Genomic DNA, 17,282 nt, shown 5'->3' on the forward strand with positions numbered 1-17,282 from the left:
ACTGAAGCTCGAGATGAAGATGAGGTCATCACGGGTACGTATCTTGTCAATAATTGTTACACAACTATTTTATTTGATACGGGTGCCGACAAAGGTTACGTGTCTAGTGAATTTTGTACCCTATTTACTTAAAAGCCTCAACCCTTAGAATCTAAACGATTAGTAGAAGTAGCCAATGGAAAGATCATGAAAGTCGATAAAATCTATAAAAACTGCAACCTAATCTTAGCCAAAAAAGAATTTAAGATAGACCGTTTGCCGGTCGAGCTAAGAAGTTTTGATGTCGTAGTTGGAATGGATTGGTTACATCCATTACATGATGCAATCTTGTGTTTTGATAAAACCGTTAACATTCCGTTGGGAAATGGAGAGACTCTAGTCATTCAAGGCGACAAGAGTGGTTCTAATCTCAACATTATCTCCTGTATTAAAACCCGCAAATATCTTATGAAAGGTTATCCAGCTATTCTAGCCCACGTTAAGATGATCGAATCGAAAGAGAAGTGTTATGAAGATGTACCAGTGGTTAAAGACTTTCCCGATGTGTTTCTCGAAGATCTTCCTGGTCTTCCACCTCCTCGAAAAGTTGAAATTCAAATTAATTTGTCTCCTGGTGCTGCTCTTGTTGCTAAAGCACCATACCGATTAGAACCTTCCGAAAAGAAGGAACTTTCTAACCAACTCCAAGAACTATTGGATAAAGGTTTCATTCGTCCAAACTCGTTCCCATGGGGAGCTCCTATTCTATTTGTTAAGAAGAAGGACGGTACATTGAGGATGTGCATTGATTACCGCTAACTCAATAAGCTTACTATCAAGAACCGTTATCCGTTACCACGTATTGATGATCTATTCGACCAACTTCAAGGGTCAAGTGTTTATTCAAAGATTGATTTGAGGTCCGGTTATCACCAACTTAAAGTCAAGGAATCCGACATTCCTAAGACTGCTTTTCGCACTCGTTATGGGCATTATGAATTTTGTGTTATGCCTTTTGGCTTAACTAACGCTCATTCCATATTCATGGATCTTATGAATCATGTCTGCAAGCCGTATCTTGACAAAATTGTCATTGCGTTCATTGATGACATCTTGATCTACTCCAAGAGTGAGAAAGAACATGAGCAGCATTTGCGTATGATTCTTGAACTCTTACGAAAGGAAAAACTCTACGCTAAGTTTTCAAAGTGCGAGTTTTGGCTCAAAACCGTACAATTTCTTGGACATGTTGTTGATAGTAACGAAATACATGTCGATCCAGCTAAGATTACCGCTATTCAGAACTGGGAGATACCAAAGACTACGAAGCATATTCGTCAATTTTTGGGACTTGTCGGTTATTATCGAAGGTTCATAAAATATTTTTCTCTTCTTGCTAAACCCCTTACGAAGTTAACTCACAAAGGGAAGAAGTTTGAGTGGTCCGAAGAACATGAATCTGCTTTCAAGATTCTGAAGGAGAAATTGATCACATCCCCGATTCTCTCTTTACCTGAAGGTACTGACGACTTTGTTATTTACTGTGATGCCTCAAAGAAAGGCTTTGGTTGTGTTTTAATGCAACGTGAAAAGGTTATTGCCTATGCATTTAGACAGTTGAAGAAACATGAGGAGAACTATGCCACACACGACCTTGAGTTAGGTGCCATGGTATTTGCATTAAAGATATGGAGACATTATCTATATGGTACTAAGTTTACGGTGTACACTGATCATAAAAGTCTTCGACACATCTTTGATCAAAAACAGCTGAATATGAGGCAAAGCCGATGGCTCGAGTTATTGAACGATTAGCACTGTGAGCTGAAGTATCATCCCGGTAAGGCGAATGTGGTTGCCGATGCCCTTAGTCGAAAAGATGATGTTAAACGTGTTCGTACCTTAAACCTGAAAATCAAATCGAATCTCATATCAAGAATCTGTGAAGCTCAACTTGAAGCTATCAAACCAACACTTATTGAAGGTGAAGGACCTATCGGTTTCGAGAACCAACTCCAAGTGAAACCTAATGGTACACGGTACTTTGGCAACAGAATTTGGGTCCCTCGTTTCGGTAATCTCCGTGAACTAGTCTTGGATGAAGCACATAATACTAGGTACTCTATTCATCCCAGTTCCAGTAAGATGTATCACAATGTGAAGGAATTCTACTGGTGGCCTAACATGAAAGCCGACATTGCTACCTATGTTAGTAAGTGTCTCACTTGTTTGAAAGTCAAGGCTGAACATCAAAAGCCTTCTGGTCTGTTGACACAACCCGACATTCCGCAGTGGAAGTGGGAATGCATCACTATGGACTTCGTTACTAAGTTACCTAAGACTTCGAACGGTAATGATACTATTTGGGTCGTAGTTGATCGTCTTACTAAATCTGCACATTTCATACCGATCAAGGAAACCGACAAGATGGAGAAATTATCACAGCTTTATATTAAAGAAATTATCTCACGTCATGGAGTTCCTATCTCGATTATTTCTGATCGCGACGGTCGATTCGTTTCTAGATTCTGGAAAACTTTACAATCTGCTCTCGGAACTCAACTCGACATGATTACAGCCTATCATCCGCAAACTGATGGTCAAAGTGAACGAACTATTCAAACCTTGGAAGATATGCTACGTGCTTGTGTAATCAATTTCGGCAAAGGATGGGATAGACATCTACCTTTAGTTGAATTTTCTTACAACAATAGTTATCACTCCAGCATTAAAGCTGCATCTTTTGAAGCTTTATATGGCCGAAAGTGTAGATCCCCTTTGTGTTGGGACGAACTCGAGGACAGACATTTAACTGGTCCTGAAATTATCCATGAAACTACCGAAAAGATCGTTCAGATCAAGCAACGATTAGAAACTATCCGTAGCCGAACAAAGAGCTATGCCGATAGAAAACGAAAGGACATAGAATACCAAGTTGGAGATAAAGTCATGTTGAATGTATCCCCTTGGAAAGGTGTCGTCCGTTTTGGTAAACGAAGCAAACTCAGTCCACGATATGTTGGACCTTTCACAGTCACTCAAAGAGTCGGTCCCGTGGCGTACCGATTAGAACTACCAACTGAACTTAGCCAAGTACATAATGTGTTTCATGTCTCGAATCTTAAAAGGTGTCTTGCTGATGACACACTTGTTATTCCTTTGGATTATATCCACATTGATGAGCAAATGCACTTCGTTGAAGAACCTATAGAAATCATGGAAGGAGAGGTCAAACAAACGCGTAAAAGCAACATACATATCGTCAAAGTCTGTTGGAATTCACGTAGAGGCCCCGAATATAATTGGGAACGCAAAGACCACATGATACAGAAATATCCCCATCTCTTCCCAACTGCTGATGCAAACGAGGAATCTACCTAAAACTTCGGGACGAAGTTTCTAATAACGGGGAGGTACTATAACGACCCTCATTTTTCCATTCTATATTTTTCCAATATTAAATGCCCAACAATATAGGTAAACTTAATGATTTAACTTTAATCGATAATTGTTAAGCGTTAAGAATTATAAAACATAATAATTAACTTTGTGTAATAAACGACAAGTTAATAAAAGATAAAAATAATGAGCTTATTAATTTTTGTGAACAAAATAAATAACCTTAAACCTTGTACACTTAAATAATTAAACTTATGTAATTAAGGAACCATTTAAGCTAATCTAAAGTACAAGGACTAAAGTGAAAAAAGTTCCAAACCCTAATTCTCCTAACCCTAGCCAAAAATTTGAAGGGAAAATTACCCTTTTGCCCCTCTAAATTTCGGCCCAAGCAACCCCCCATCACCTCCTCATTCAACCTAACTTGTTCCCAAAGTAATTCCTAATTAAACCCTAATTCTAGAATTCTTTAATCACTCCTATAAATAGAGACCTAGGCTAAACTATTTTCTTGTACCAAATCATTCTCTCAATTCTCTCTCAAATCTCTCTCTCCCTCTCTTAATTTTCGACCAAAAACCGAAAATCACCACCACCACCATCGAATTCATCATCATCATCTTCAAGGGTTTTTCAAGTGATCTTCAAGCTCGTTCTTCGTGTTCTTCATAGATCTTCAAGGTGTTCTTCGTTATTCAAGGGTTTTGATCTTCATCTTCAAGTCATCATCCTCTTTTCTTGTTAATCTTCATCATTGTTCATCAAGGTAAAAACCCTAGATCCAAAACTTTTAAATCTTACTTTCAATTCATGTTTTCAAAATTACATTCATGCATGATCTTAACATCTATATTGTTTATGTAAAAAAAAAAATACATACACATATACATACATACGGCTTACATACATATATATAAAAAAAAGTTTTGTTTAGATCTTAAAAACCTTAAGGATTCACTAATATTGTGTTAGGGTAGTTATATTTGGAAAGTAGATACACATTACATATATATGTATTTACTAATAATATATATATATATATATATATATATATATATATATATATATATATATATATATATATATATATATATATATATATATATATATACACACACACACATATATATACACGACTACATATATATATATATATAAAATTATATATATATATATATATATATATATATATATATATATATATATATATATATATAGTATTTGTTTATATATATATGTAGTCGTGTATATATATGTGTGTATATATATATACACACATATATACGACTACATATATATATATATATATATATATATATATATATATATATATATATATATATATATATATATATATAAACTATATATATATATATTTAATACTTAAACCCTAATTTATCTAACCCTAATTTAATAAAATCCTAATATTACCTAAACCCTAATACATTAAATGAAACTCTAATCATTACCTAATCATTACTTCACTAAACTCTAAACCTAATAATACTATTAAACATTTATCACATAAACCCTAATCATTAAATACTACTTTAATTAATTAAACCTAATTAATTAATGCTACTACTTAACCCTAATACTATTTATACTATAAACTACTACTTATACTACTACTTGACACTTATACACTCATACTACTACTATCACTTAAAATATACTACTTATAGTGTGACACACGATTACAATAGTCATTCACGATAACGTGTGATTACTCGAACGTCAACGCTACTTAAGGCCTAGGGTGATCCCTGAAATGTCCCGTTCATATTGATTATAAACGTTCCATATTAATTGATTTCCTCACGAGGTTTTGACCTCTATATGAGACGTTTTTCAAAGACTGCATTCATTTTTAAAACAACCATAACCTTTATTTTATCTATAAAGGATTAAAAAGCATTACGTAGATTATCAAATAATGATAATCTAAAATATACCATTTACACACGACCATTACATAATGGTTTACAATAAGAATATATTACATCAAAAATAAGTTTCTTGAATGCAGTTTTTACATAATATTATACAAGCATGGACTCTAAATCTTGTCCTTATTTTAGTATGCAACAGTGAAAGCTCTTAATAATCACCTGAGAATAAACATGCTTAAAACGTCAACAAAAATGTTGGTGAGTTATAGGTTTAACCTATATATTATCAAATCATAATAATAGATCACAAGATTTCATATTTCAATATACATCCCATACATAGAGATAAAAATCATTCATATGGTAAACACCTGGTGACCAACATTAACAAGATGCATATAAGAATATCCCCTATCATTCCGGGAAATCCTTCGGACATGATAAAAATGAATTCGAAGTACTAAAGCATCCGGTACTTTGGATGGGGTTCGTTAGGCCCAATAGATCTATCTTTAGGATCCGCGTTAATTAGTAGATCGGTTTACTAATTCTTAGGTTACCAAGCAAAAGGGGCATATTCGGCTTCGATCATTCACCCATATAATGTAGTTTCATTTACTTGTGTCTATTTCGTAAAACATTTATAAAACTGCAAGTATTCTCATCCCAAAATATTAGATTTTAAAAGTGGGATTATAACTCACTTTCACAGATTTTTACTTCGTCGGGAAGTAAGACTTGTCCACTGGTCGATTCACGAACCTATAACAAATATGTACATATATATCAAAGTATGTTCAAAATATATTTACAACACTTTTAATACATTTTGTTGTTTTAAGTTTATTAAGTCAGCTGTTCTCGTTAGTAACCTACAACTAGTTGTCCATAGTTAAATGTACAGAAATAAATTGATATATATTATCTTGAATCAATCCACCACCCAGTGTATACACGTCTCAGGCTAGATCACAACTCAAAGTATATATATTTTTGGAATCAACCTCAACCCTGTATAGCTAACTCCAACATTACTGCATATAGAGTGTCTATGGTTGTTCCAAATAATATATATAGATGGGTCGATATGATATGTCAAAACATTTGCATACGTGTCTATGGTATCCCAAGATTACATAATATATTAGAATACATGTATAATACAATATAATTTAGCTAGGATATGATTTGTATAGCATTGTTACAATATTTCCCGTAGCTACAACAATCAAAAAATATCCAATCTTGTTTTACCCATAACTTCTTCGTTTTAAATCCGTTTTGAGTGAATCAAATTGTTATGGTTTCATATTGAACTATATTTTATGAATCTAAACATAAAAAGTATAGGTTTATAGTCAAAAATATAAATTACAAGTCATTTTTGTAATAGGTAGTCATTTCAGTCGAAAGAACTACGTCTTGATGACCATTTTGAAAAACATACTTCCACTTTGTGTTTAACCATGATTTTTAGATATAGTTTCATGTTCATAAGAAAAATCATTTTCCTAGAAGAACAACTTTTAAATCAAATTTTATCATAGTTTTTAATTATCAAACCCAAAACAGCCCGCGGTGTTACTACGACGGCGTATGTCCGGTTTTACGGTGTTTTTCGTGTTTTCAGGTTTTAAATCATTAAGTTAGCATATCATATAGATATATAACATGTGTTTATTTGATTTTAAAAGTCAAGTTAGAAGGATTAACTTTTGTTTGCGAACAAGTTTAGAATTAACTAAACTATGTTCTAGTGATTTCAAGTTTAAACCTTTGAATAAGGTAGTTTTATATATATGAATCGAATGATGTTATGAACATTATTACTACCTCAGGTTTTATAGATAAACCTACTGGAAATGAGAAAAATAGATCTAGCTTCAAAGGATCCTTGGATGGCTTGAAAGTTCTTGAAGCAGAATCATGACACGAAAACAAGTTCAAGTAAGATTTCTACTCGAAATAAGATTGTTATAGTTATAGAAATTGAATCAAAGTTTGAATATGAGTATTACCTTGTATTAAAAAGATATCTTACTATAAATTAGAAAGATTTCTTGAGGTTGGATGATCACTTTACAAGATTGGAAGTAAGCTAGCAAACTTGGAAGTATTCTTGATTTTATGAAACTAGAACTTATAGAATTTATGAAGAACACTTAGAACTTGAAGATCGAACTTGAGAAAGATCAATTAGATGAAGAAAATTGAAGAATGAAAGTGTTTGTAGGTGTTTTTGGTCATTGGTATATGGATTAGATATAAAGGATGTGTAATTTTGTTTACATGTAAATAAGTCATGAATGATTACTAATATTTTTATAACTTTATGAGATATTTCATGCTAGTTGCCAAATGATGGTTCCCACATGTGTTAGGTGACTCACATGGGCTGCTAAGAGCTAATCAATGGAGTGTATATACCAATAGTACATACATCTAAAAGCTGTGTATTGTACGAGTACGAATACGGGTGCATACGAGTAGAATTGTCGATGAAACTGAACGAGGATGTAATTGTAAGAATTTTTGTTAAGTAGAAGTATTTTGATAAGTGTCTTGAAGTCTTTCAAAAGTGTATGAATACATATTAAAACACTACATGTATATACATTTTAACTAAGTCGTTAAGTCATCGTTAGTCGTTACATGTAAATGTTGATTTGAAACCTTTAAGTTAACGATCATGTTAAATGTTGTTAACCCAATGTTTATTATATCTAATGAGATATTAAATTATTACATTATCATGATATTATGATATATTAATATTTCTTAGTATGATATATATACAGTTAAATGTTGTTACAACGATAATCGTTACATATATGTCTCGTTTCGAAATCATTAAGTTAGTAATCTTGTTTTTACATATGTAGTTCATTGTTAATACACTTAATGACATGTTTACTTATCATTTATCATGATTAAACATAGTGTATCAATATCTTAATATGATTCATATGTATTTAGCAAGATGTTGTTATAGTGATAATCGTTATATATATCGTTTCGAGTTTCTTAATTCAATAAACTCAATTTTATGTATATAACTCATTATTAAAATACCTAATGAGATACTTACTTATCATAATATCATGTTAACTATATATAAAATCATGTATATGTCATCATATAGTTTTTACAAGTTTTTAACGTTCGTAAATCACCGGTCAACTTGGGTGGTCAATTGTGTATATGAAACCTATTTCAATTAATCAAGTCTTAACAAGTTTGATTGCTTAACATGTTGGAAACACTTAATCATGTAAATAACAATTTCATTTAATATATATAAACATGGAAAAGTTCGGGTCACTACAGTACCTACCCGTTAAATAAATTTCGTCCCGAAATTTTAAGTAGTTGGAGGTGTTGACGTATCTTCTGGAAATAAGTGCGGGTATTTTTTCTTCATCTAATCTTCTCATTCCCAGGTGAACTCGGGTCCTCTACGAGCATTCCATCGAACTTTAACAATTGGTATCTTATTTTGCTTAAGTCTTTTAACCTCACGATCCATTATTTCGACGGGTTCTTTGACGAATTGAAGTTTTTCGTTGATTTGGATTTAGTCTAACGGAAGAGTGAGATCTTCTTTAGAAAAACACTTCTTCAAATTTGAGACGTGGAAAGTGTTATGTACAGCCGCAAGTTGTTGTGGTATTTCAAGTCGGTAAGCTACTGGTCCGACACGATCAATAATCTTGAATGGTCCTATATACCTTGGATTTAATTTCCCTCGTTTACCAAATCGAACAACGCCTTTCCAAGTTGCAACCTTAAGCATGACCATCTCTCCAATTTCAAATTCTATATCTTTTCTTTTAATGTCGGCGTAGCTCTTTTGTCGACTTTGGGCGGTTTTCAACCGTTGTTGAATTTGGATGATCTTCTCGGTAGTTTCTTGTATTATCTCCGGACCCGTAATCTGTCTATCCCCAACTTCACTCCAACAAATCGGAGACCTGCACTTTCTACCATAAAGTGCTTCAAACGGCGCCATCTCAATGCTTGAATGGTAGCTGTTGTTGTAGGAAAATTCTGCTAACGGTAGATGTCGATCCCAACTGTTTACGAAATCGATAACACATGCTCGTAGCATGTCTTCAAGCATTTGTATCGTCCTTTCGCTCTGCCCATCAGTTTGTGGATGATAGGCAGTACTCATGTCTAGACGAGTTTCTAATGCTTGCTGTAATGTCTGCCAGAATCTTGAAATAAATCTGCCATCCCTATCAGAGATAATAGAGATTGATATTCCATGTCTGGAGACGATTTCCTTTAAATACAGTCGTGCTAAATTCTCCATCTTGTCATCTTCTCTTATTGGCAGGACGTGTGCTGATTTGGTGAGATGATCAACTATTACCCAAATAGTATCAAAACCACTTGCAGTCCTTAGCAATTTAGTGATAAAATCCATGGTAATGTTTTCCCATTTCCAGTCCAGGATTTCGGGTTATTGAAGTAGACCTGATGGTTTCTGATGCTCTGCTTTGACCTTAGAACACGTCAAACATTCCCCTACGTATTTAGCAACATCGGCTTTCATACCTGGCCACCAAAAATGTTTCTTGAGATCCTTGTACATCTTATCCGTTCCAGGATGTATTGAGTATCTGGTTTTATGAGCTTCTCTAAGTACCATTTCTCCCATATCTCCAAATTTTGGTACCCAAATTCTTTCATCCCTATACCGGGTTCCGTCTTCTCGAATATTAAGTTGCTTCTCCGATCCTTTGGGTATTTCATCCTTTAAGTTTCTCTCTTTTAAAACTCCTTGTTGCGCCTCCTTTATTTGAGTAGTAAGGTTAGTGTGAATCATTATATTCATAGATTTTACATGAATGGGTTCTCTGTCCTTTCTGCTCAAGGCGTCAGCTACCACATTTGCCTTCCCTGGGTGCTAACGAATCTCAAAGTCGTAATCATTCAACAATTCAATCCATCTGCGCTGCCTCATGTTCAGTTGTTTCTGATTAAATATATGTTGAAGACTTTTGTGGTCGGTATATATAATACTTTTGACCCCATATAAGTAGTGCCTCCAAGTATTTAATGCAAAAACAACCGCGCCTAATTCCAAATCATGCATCGTATAATTCTGCTCGTGAATCTTCAATTGTCTAGACACATAAGCAATTACTTTCGTTCGTTGTATTAATACACAACCGAGACCTTGCTTTGAGGCGTCACAATATATCACAAAATTATCATTCCCTTCAGGTAATAACAATATAGGTGCTGTAGTTAACTTTTTCTTCAACAATTGAAACGCTTTTTCGTGTTCATCCTTCCATTCAAATTTCCTCCCTTTATGTGTTAATGCAGTCAAGGGTTTTGCTATTTTAGAAAAATCTTGGATGAATCTCCTGTAATACCCAAATTGGCGTATGTGTTTCGGAGTTTTCGGGTGTAAGACCCAAATATTTCATCGTACATATGTGTAAATAGGATGCTTGAGTTGTGGGGTTCGTTGTATATTTTTAATATGTGCAGAATCTGGTCTGGGCATTTTTGCACGCCACGCAGCCCTTTGACGCCCCGCGCAACTGGGCTGTGACAGCTCATCTTTCTTTTAAATTAGATATTTTGAGGGCAAATTGGTAAAATCACATGGGGTCCGACTTTAAGGCTCTAGACCAGTTGGTGGAGCCTCATTTACTCCATTTCATCTACTTCAACCTTATCCATTTAATTTCTAGAGAGAGAGAGTTTCCTAGAGTGAGAGAGCTCAAAATAAGGAAGAAGAAGGTTGAATCAGGTCTAAGTGCAAGCATTAAAGTAGTTCATCTATCCTCTAGCTACGTTTTGATTGTAGTGATATGCTCTAATCTTGATTTCCTTATTTAATTTTGTTAAGGGTTAGGGTTAGGGTTAGGGTTTGGGTTAATGATGAACTTAAAACCCATTTGTTAGTGATTTGGGGGTTTTGGGGGGAATTGGGTCATGAGACTCAAAGATGACTAACCTAGGGTTTTCAAAGTGTTAATTGATGTTTATGAACTTAAATAGGTTAGTTAATTACTAGTACACATATTTATAAGTAAATGGGTGTTATGTGGGTTAGTGGATGACCCGAAATGGGTATGTCGACTTTAAAATGGTCAAATGGGTCATAATGGACCTAAGTTGGTTAATGTTTGTAAATGATGCATAAAATTTGGGTTGAAAGGTGTTTTAAGACATAACTTGGCTAATGTTAGGGTTTTGGCGAAAGATGACCCAATCTTAGGGTTAAGTGTCCAAATGGGTCAAAATGACCTAGTAATGGTGAGTGTTGTGAGTTTGACCAACTTGAATGAATGATTGATTATATGTACATGTAATAGGTGCGTTACCTTGAAGTTTCAAACTTGGGTTATTGATTCACCGAAGGCGTAAGGTGAGTGGAATAATTATATGCGTAGGTATATAATGTATTTATTTGTTGTAGCGTGAGATGTGAAGTGTCGAGGTGCTAAGACGCCACATTCCACGTAACGGGTGAAGCATCGAGGTGTTAAGATGCCACCTAGGAGTGAAGTGTTGAGGTGTTAAGACGCCACTCCGAAAAATAAATAGTGAAGCATCGAGGTGTTAAGATGCCACTCGGGGTGAAGTACCGAGGTGTTAAGGTGCCACCCTAGGGTTTAGTGATACGAGGTGTTAAGTATACTAACGGATGTTATGAACACCGATGGCATTTTCGTGAGCGCCATTCCCTTGTACGATTGGTTAACCATGGTTATTGTGTTGTAGCGTAAGCGTATTATATTGTTTGAGTTATGTATGAATATGCTATGGTTTTGCTAGTTTTGTATTGTTGGAGGTTAATAGCTTTATAATTGCGATAATAGCTAATTGTGTTGCTAGCATGTTGTGGTATGTGTGTAAGTGTTTGCAAATAGGTATATTATATATGTATGTGTATAATTATTGCATTCACTAAGCGTTAGCTTACCCTCTCATTGTTTATCTTTTTTTAGGCTCCGGCGTGGACAAGGGTAAGGACGTTAGTTTGGATTAGAGATCCCGCTTTGTTGTTGGGGGACGCTTTTTGGATGTGTTAGCTTTTGGAGTTTGACCGAGACTTGGGTAGTTTAACCCCAAACACCATGCTCGTAGTGTCGTTTGGTATTTAAAATTTTTGTGGTCGAAACTCATGTTATGAATTAAACTCGTAATTCGAGTCGATGTGGGCCCCACTTTGTAAAACTTATTTTATGTTTGGAACGTCTTAGTTTTATATATATTAATATGTTGTGAAAAGCGTTTCGTCTAAATATGTCGGGAAGTGGACGATCTTTTTCGCAAAAATGGAAAAGTTGGACAGGCCGTTTTGGAGCGCCGCTCCAGGCCAGGTGGCGTGCCACGCCACTAGCTGAACAAATAAAAAAAAATTTTGTGATAATTTTCCGCGGGTACGATTGTGGTTTGGTCTGGGTTGTTTCAAGTGGGATCAGAGCATGGTCTAAAGGATTTAGGCAACTTGAGATAGGTGCCTAGACTTACACGTAATTGTGTATGCGCTTTATACGGGACTTGTAGGAGACGGGTCAGACCGGGAGTTGATTAGTGCTTAGGTTTATGTGAATTAACCTTGCACTAACTGTTTTGTGTTGTTTTAACAATCATCAAGCGAGATAGACATTGTACTAGCAAGTTAATGAGACGTGCTCGCGTAACAATGATTAGCTACCATTGTTACGGGCTCAAATCATGTCAAACAAGCGATGTACGATGATTGTTGAGCAAGATGGGGTAGTGTGGTGTATATGTATATACATATGTATTAAGTCCTTTCGTTTCATTGCTTAATTTACTTCGTTTTATAGAATGAAGATGAGAAATGGACACGACACCAATGACGAAAGTACGAGTGAGGACGTTGAACTCACGGCCAAGGTTGAGGCCATCTTTAAAAGGCTAAAAAAGGATTTTCTTGACGATGTTCGAAAGGTTTTCCAAGAGTCGATTGATGGACAAGTAACTGAAATGATAAATGAGCGAATGAATGCCGCGATCGAGGAGGCATTAGAAGCTAGAAACATTCATCCTCGTGGTAAAGGGGGTGATGGTAACGGTGGGAATGGAAGGCGGGACTTCCATTACAAAAATTTCAAGGATGCTCAACCTTCGATGTTTAATGGGGTACGGGATCCGTTGAAAAGCACATGTTGGATTTCCGATATCGAGGGAGCTTTCCGTACCGCGGAATGTCCTCCCGAGAAGAAGGCGAGGTATGGTTCTAGTATGTTGCGGGAAGAAGCTAAGTTGTAGTGGGATGATAAAATCAACTTATATGGTGAGGAGCAATGTATGAGTTTGACGTGGGAAGAGTTTAAGAAGGAATTTTTCAAAGAATACCGAACTTCTTCCGATCTTGAGAAAATCCAGGACGAGTTGCACAATTTGCAACAAGGTTCAATGGACTTGGTTACTATCAAGTCTACCTTCTTGGCAAAGACTCGTTTTTGTCCGGAATATGTTGGTGACGATCACAAGCTAATGAAAGATTTCTACCGTACCATGAATGATGAGTATAAGGGTAAGATTAGTCGAGGAGCGGCTAAGTCTTTTGAAGAGTTATTTGAATTGGCTCGGGGTTTTGAGCCGGAGATTCCAAGGAGAAGTGATTTCACTTTTTCTAAAAGAAAGTTTGAAGGTTCTAGTCATTCTAACTTTTCAAACAAGAAGAACAAGAACAAGAAGGGTTCCGAAAGTGTCAATAGCGTGAAGAAGGGCGCTTCTGGTGGTTTTTCTTTTTCGTGCTACAATTGTGGGCAAGCGGGTTATATGGCTCGTGATTGTCCGAAACCATCTTCCGGAAACAAGCTCACTTGTTTTAATTGAGGTAAAGAAGGGCATAAGAAGCCGGAGTGTCCCGATTTGCGAAACGATAATGTTAAGCATCTAGAGAAGGCGGCGGGTATGGCTAGGGGTCGCAACTATTTGATGACCAATGATGAGGCCAAACAATCCAACGAAGTTGTCTCAGGTACTTTTATGGTTAACTCAAATCCGGCAAGGATTCTATTTGATAGCAGTGCAAATTTGTCGTTTGTGTCTCCAAAATTCGTGCCTAGACTTAATAAACCGTTAGCTAAATTAAGTTGTCCGGTAGAAGTCGAAATAGCGGACGGCAAAACGGTGCTAGTGGTTGATGTGTGTAAAAATTGTGATGTTGTGTTTGGTACCGAAAACTTTAAAATTGATCTCATCCCGATGACTTTGGGTGATTTTGATATCGTTGTTGGTATGGATTGGCTCGATCATAATAGAGCCGATATTGCATGCCATGAAAAATTTATTCGTGTGAAGACCCCAAGTGGGGGAGAGTTAATTATTCATGGCGATAAGCGAAGAAGACTTGTGCCGATATGTTCTTTTGCACGAGCACGTCGTTTCCTTGTTAGTGGTGGCATGGCTTTTCTTGCCCATGTTGTTGATACTCGTGATGAGCCACCACCCATTCATGAAATTTCGGTGGTTAGTGAATTCGAAGACGTTTTTCCGGACGAGTTACTGAGTGTTCCGGCGGAAAGACAAGTTGAATTTCGCATTGAGTTGGTTCCAGGAGCTACTCCCATTGCTAAAACTCCTTATCGTTTAGCGCCGATGGAAATGCAAGAGTTGTTAAATCAAACCCAAGAGTTACTTGAAAAGGGTTTTATTCGACCGAGTGCTTCGCCATGGGGTGCTCCGGTTTTATTCGTAAAGAAGAAGGATGGTAGCATGCGTATGTGCATCGACTATAGGGAGTTGAATAAAGTGAAGATCAAGAATCGTTATCCATTGCCTCAGATTGACGATTTGGTTGACCAACTCCAAGGTGCGACGTATTTCTCAAAGATTGACCTACGGTCCGGCTCTCACCAAATGTGGGTCCGTGAGGAAGATATCGAGAAAACAGCTTTTCGAACGCGTTATGGGCATTTTGAATTCGTAGTTATGCCTTTTGGTCTTACAAATGCACCGGCGGCATTCATGGACCTTATGAACCGAGTGTGCCAACCTATGTTGGACAAGTCGGTGATTGTGTTCATTGACGACATACTAGTCTACTCGAAAAGTATGAACGAACATGAACGTCATTTGCGTGAAGTATTGAAGACGTTACGAAAGGAGAAGTTGTATGCTAAGTTCTCCAAATGTGAATTTTGGCTAAGGGAGGTTCAATTCCTTGGCCACATTGTGAACAAAGATGGCATTCAAGTAGATCCAGGGAAGATAGAGATGGTGAAGAGTTGGAGACAACCGACTACGCCTACGGAGGTCCGAAGTTTTCTCGGATTGGCCGGTTATTATCGTCGGTTTATCCAAGACTTTTCTAAGATCGCTTCTTCATTGACGAAGTTGACGAGGAAGAACGCGAGATTTAATTGGGGGAACGAGCAAGAAATTGCTTTTCAATTGTTAAAAGAGAAGTTGTGTCAAGCTCCGGTGTTAGTGTTGCCGGAAGGAGTGGAAGACATGACGGTTTATTGTGATGCTTCGTTAAATGGGCTCGGGTGTGTTCTAATGCAAAGAGGTAAAGTCATCGCTTATGCCTCTCGATAATTAAAGGAACACGAAACGAGATATCCGACTCATGATCTTGAGTTGGCGGCGGTTGTGGTGAAAGATTATGATTGTGAAACATAAGAGTTTGAAACATCGTACATAAGAGTTTGAAACATCTCTTTAATCAACGAGATTTGAATTATTGTCAACGTAGGTGGATGGATGTGGTGAAAGATTATGATTGTTAAATACTTTATCATCCGGGCAAGGCGAATGTGGTCCGGACGCGTTAAGTCAAAAGAGTCATCACCCGACGTTACGATTGGGATTGTTACGTATGATTATTACTAACGATTTTCTTGAAAAACTTGGTGTGATTCAAATAGAGGCTTACGTTCACAACAAGTATGCGGAACGAATTGTGGGGCAATCAGAATTCATTACTATGGGTTCGCGTGGTTTGTTGTCTTTTCAAGGAAGAGTGTGGGTGCCTAAGATGGGGGATTACCGAAGGGTACTACTTGATGAGGCACATAAGTCAAAGTATTCCATTCATTCGGCCGCAACGAAGATGTATCTTGATTTGAGAAAGGATTATTGGTGGCCGGGCATGAAATGTGATGTTGTAAAATATGTTGAACAAATTGTTACGTGTTTGCAAGTTAAGACCGAGCACCAAAAGCCGTACGGTAAGTTACAACCGTTAGAAATCCCAAAATGGAAATGGGAGCACATTACCATGGATTTCATCACAAAGTTACCTAAAACGGCGAGAACCCAATTTGATTCGATTTGGGTTATAGTTGATCGATTGACGAAAAGTGCTTTGTTTCTTCCTATTCGGGAAGCAATATCGTCAGAGACCTTGGCTAAGTTGTTCATCAAGGAAGTCATCTCTCGACACGGTGTTCCTGTATCTATTATTTCGGATCGAGATACCCGTTTTACATCTCGGTTTTGGGAAAAGTTTCACGAAGATATGGGTACACAATTGAAATTGAGCACGGCGTATCATCCTCAAACGGACGGTCAAACTGAACGTACGAACCAAACTTTGGAGGATATGTTACGGACGTGTATTATTGATTTTGGTGGTAGTTGAGACGAGCACTTACCTTTGGTGGAATTCTCGTACAATAATAGTTATCATACTAGTATCGGGATGCCACCTTATGAGATGCTTTATGGGCGAAGGTGTCGAACTCCAATTTGTTGGGGTGAAGTGGGTCAAAAAGAAATCGGGAGTACTGATTTGGTTTTAGAGACAAATAGCAAGATTGATATGATTCGAGCGCATTTGAAAAAGGCTCAAGATAGGCAAAAGTCGTATGCCGACAAACGTAGGCGAACGATCGAATTTCAAGAAGGTGACATGGTGATGCTTAAGGTTTCGCCATGGAAGGGTATTATTCGATTTCGAAAACGGGGAAAGTTAGCTCCTCAGTTTATTGGGCCATTTAAGGTTTTAGCTCGTGTTGGTGAAGTTGCGTATCGTTTGGAATTACCTGAAGAGCTTGCAGG

This window comes from Rutidosis leptorrhynchoides, chromosome 8 (assembly GCF_046630445.1).
Source record: "Rutidosis leptorrhynchoides isolate AG116_Rl617_1_P2 chromosome 8, CSIRO_AGI_Rlap_v1, whole genome shotgun sequence".
NCBI classification, from domain to species: domain Eukaryota; kingdom Viridiplantae; phylum Streptophyta; class Magnoliopsida; order Asterales; family Asteraceae; genus Rutidosis; species Rutidosis leptorrhynchoides.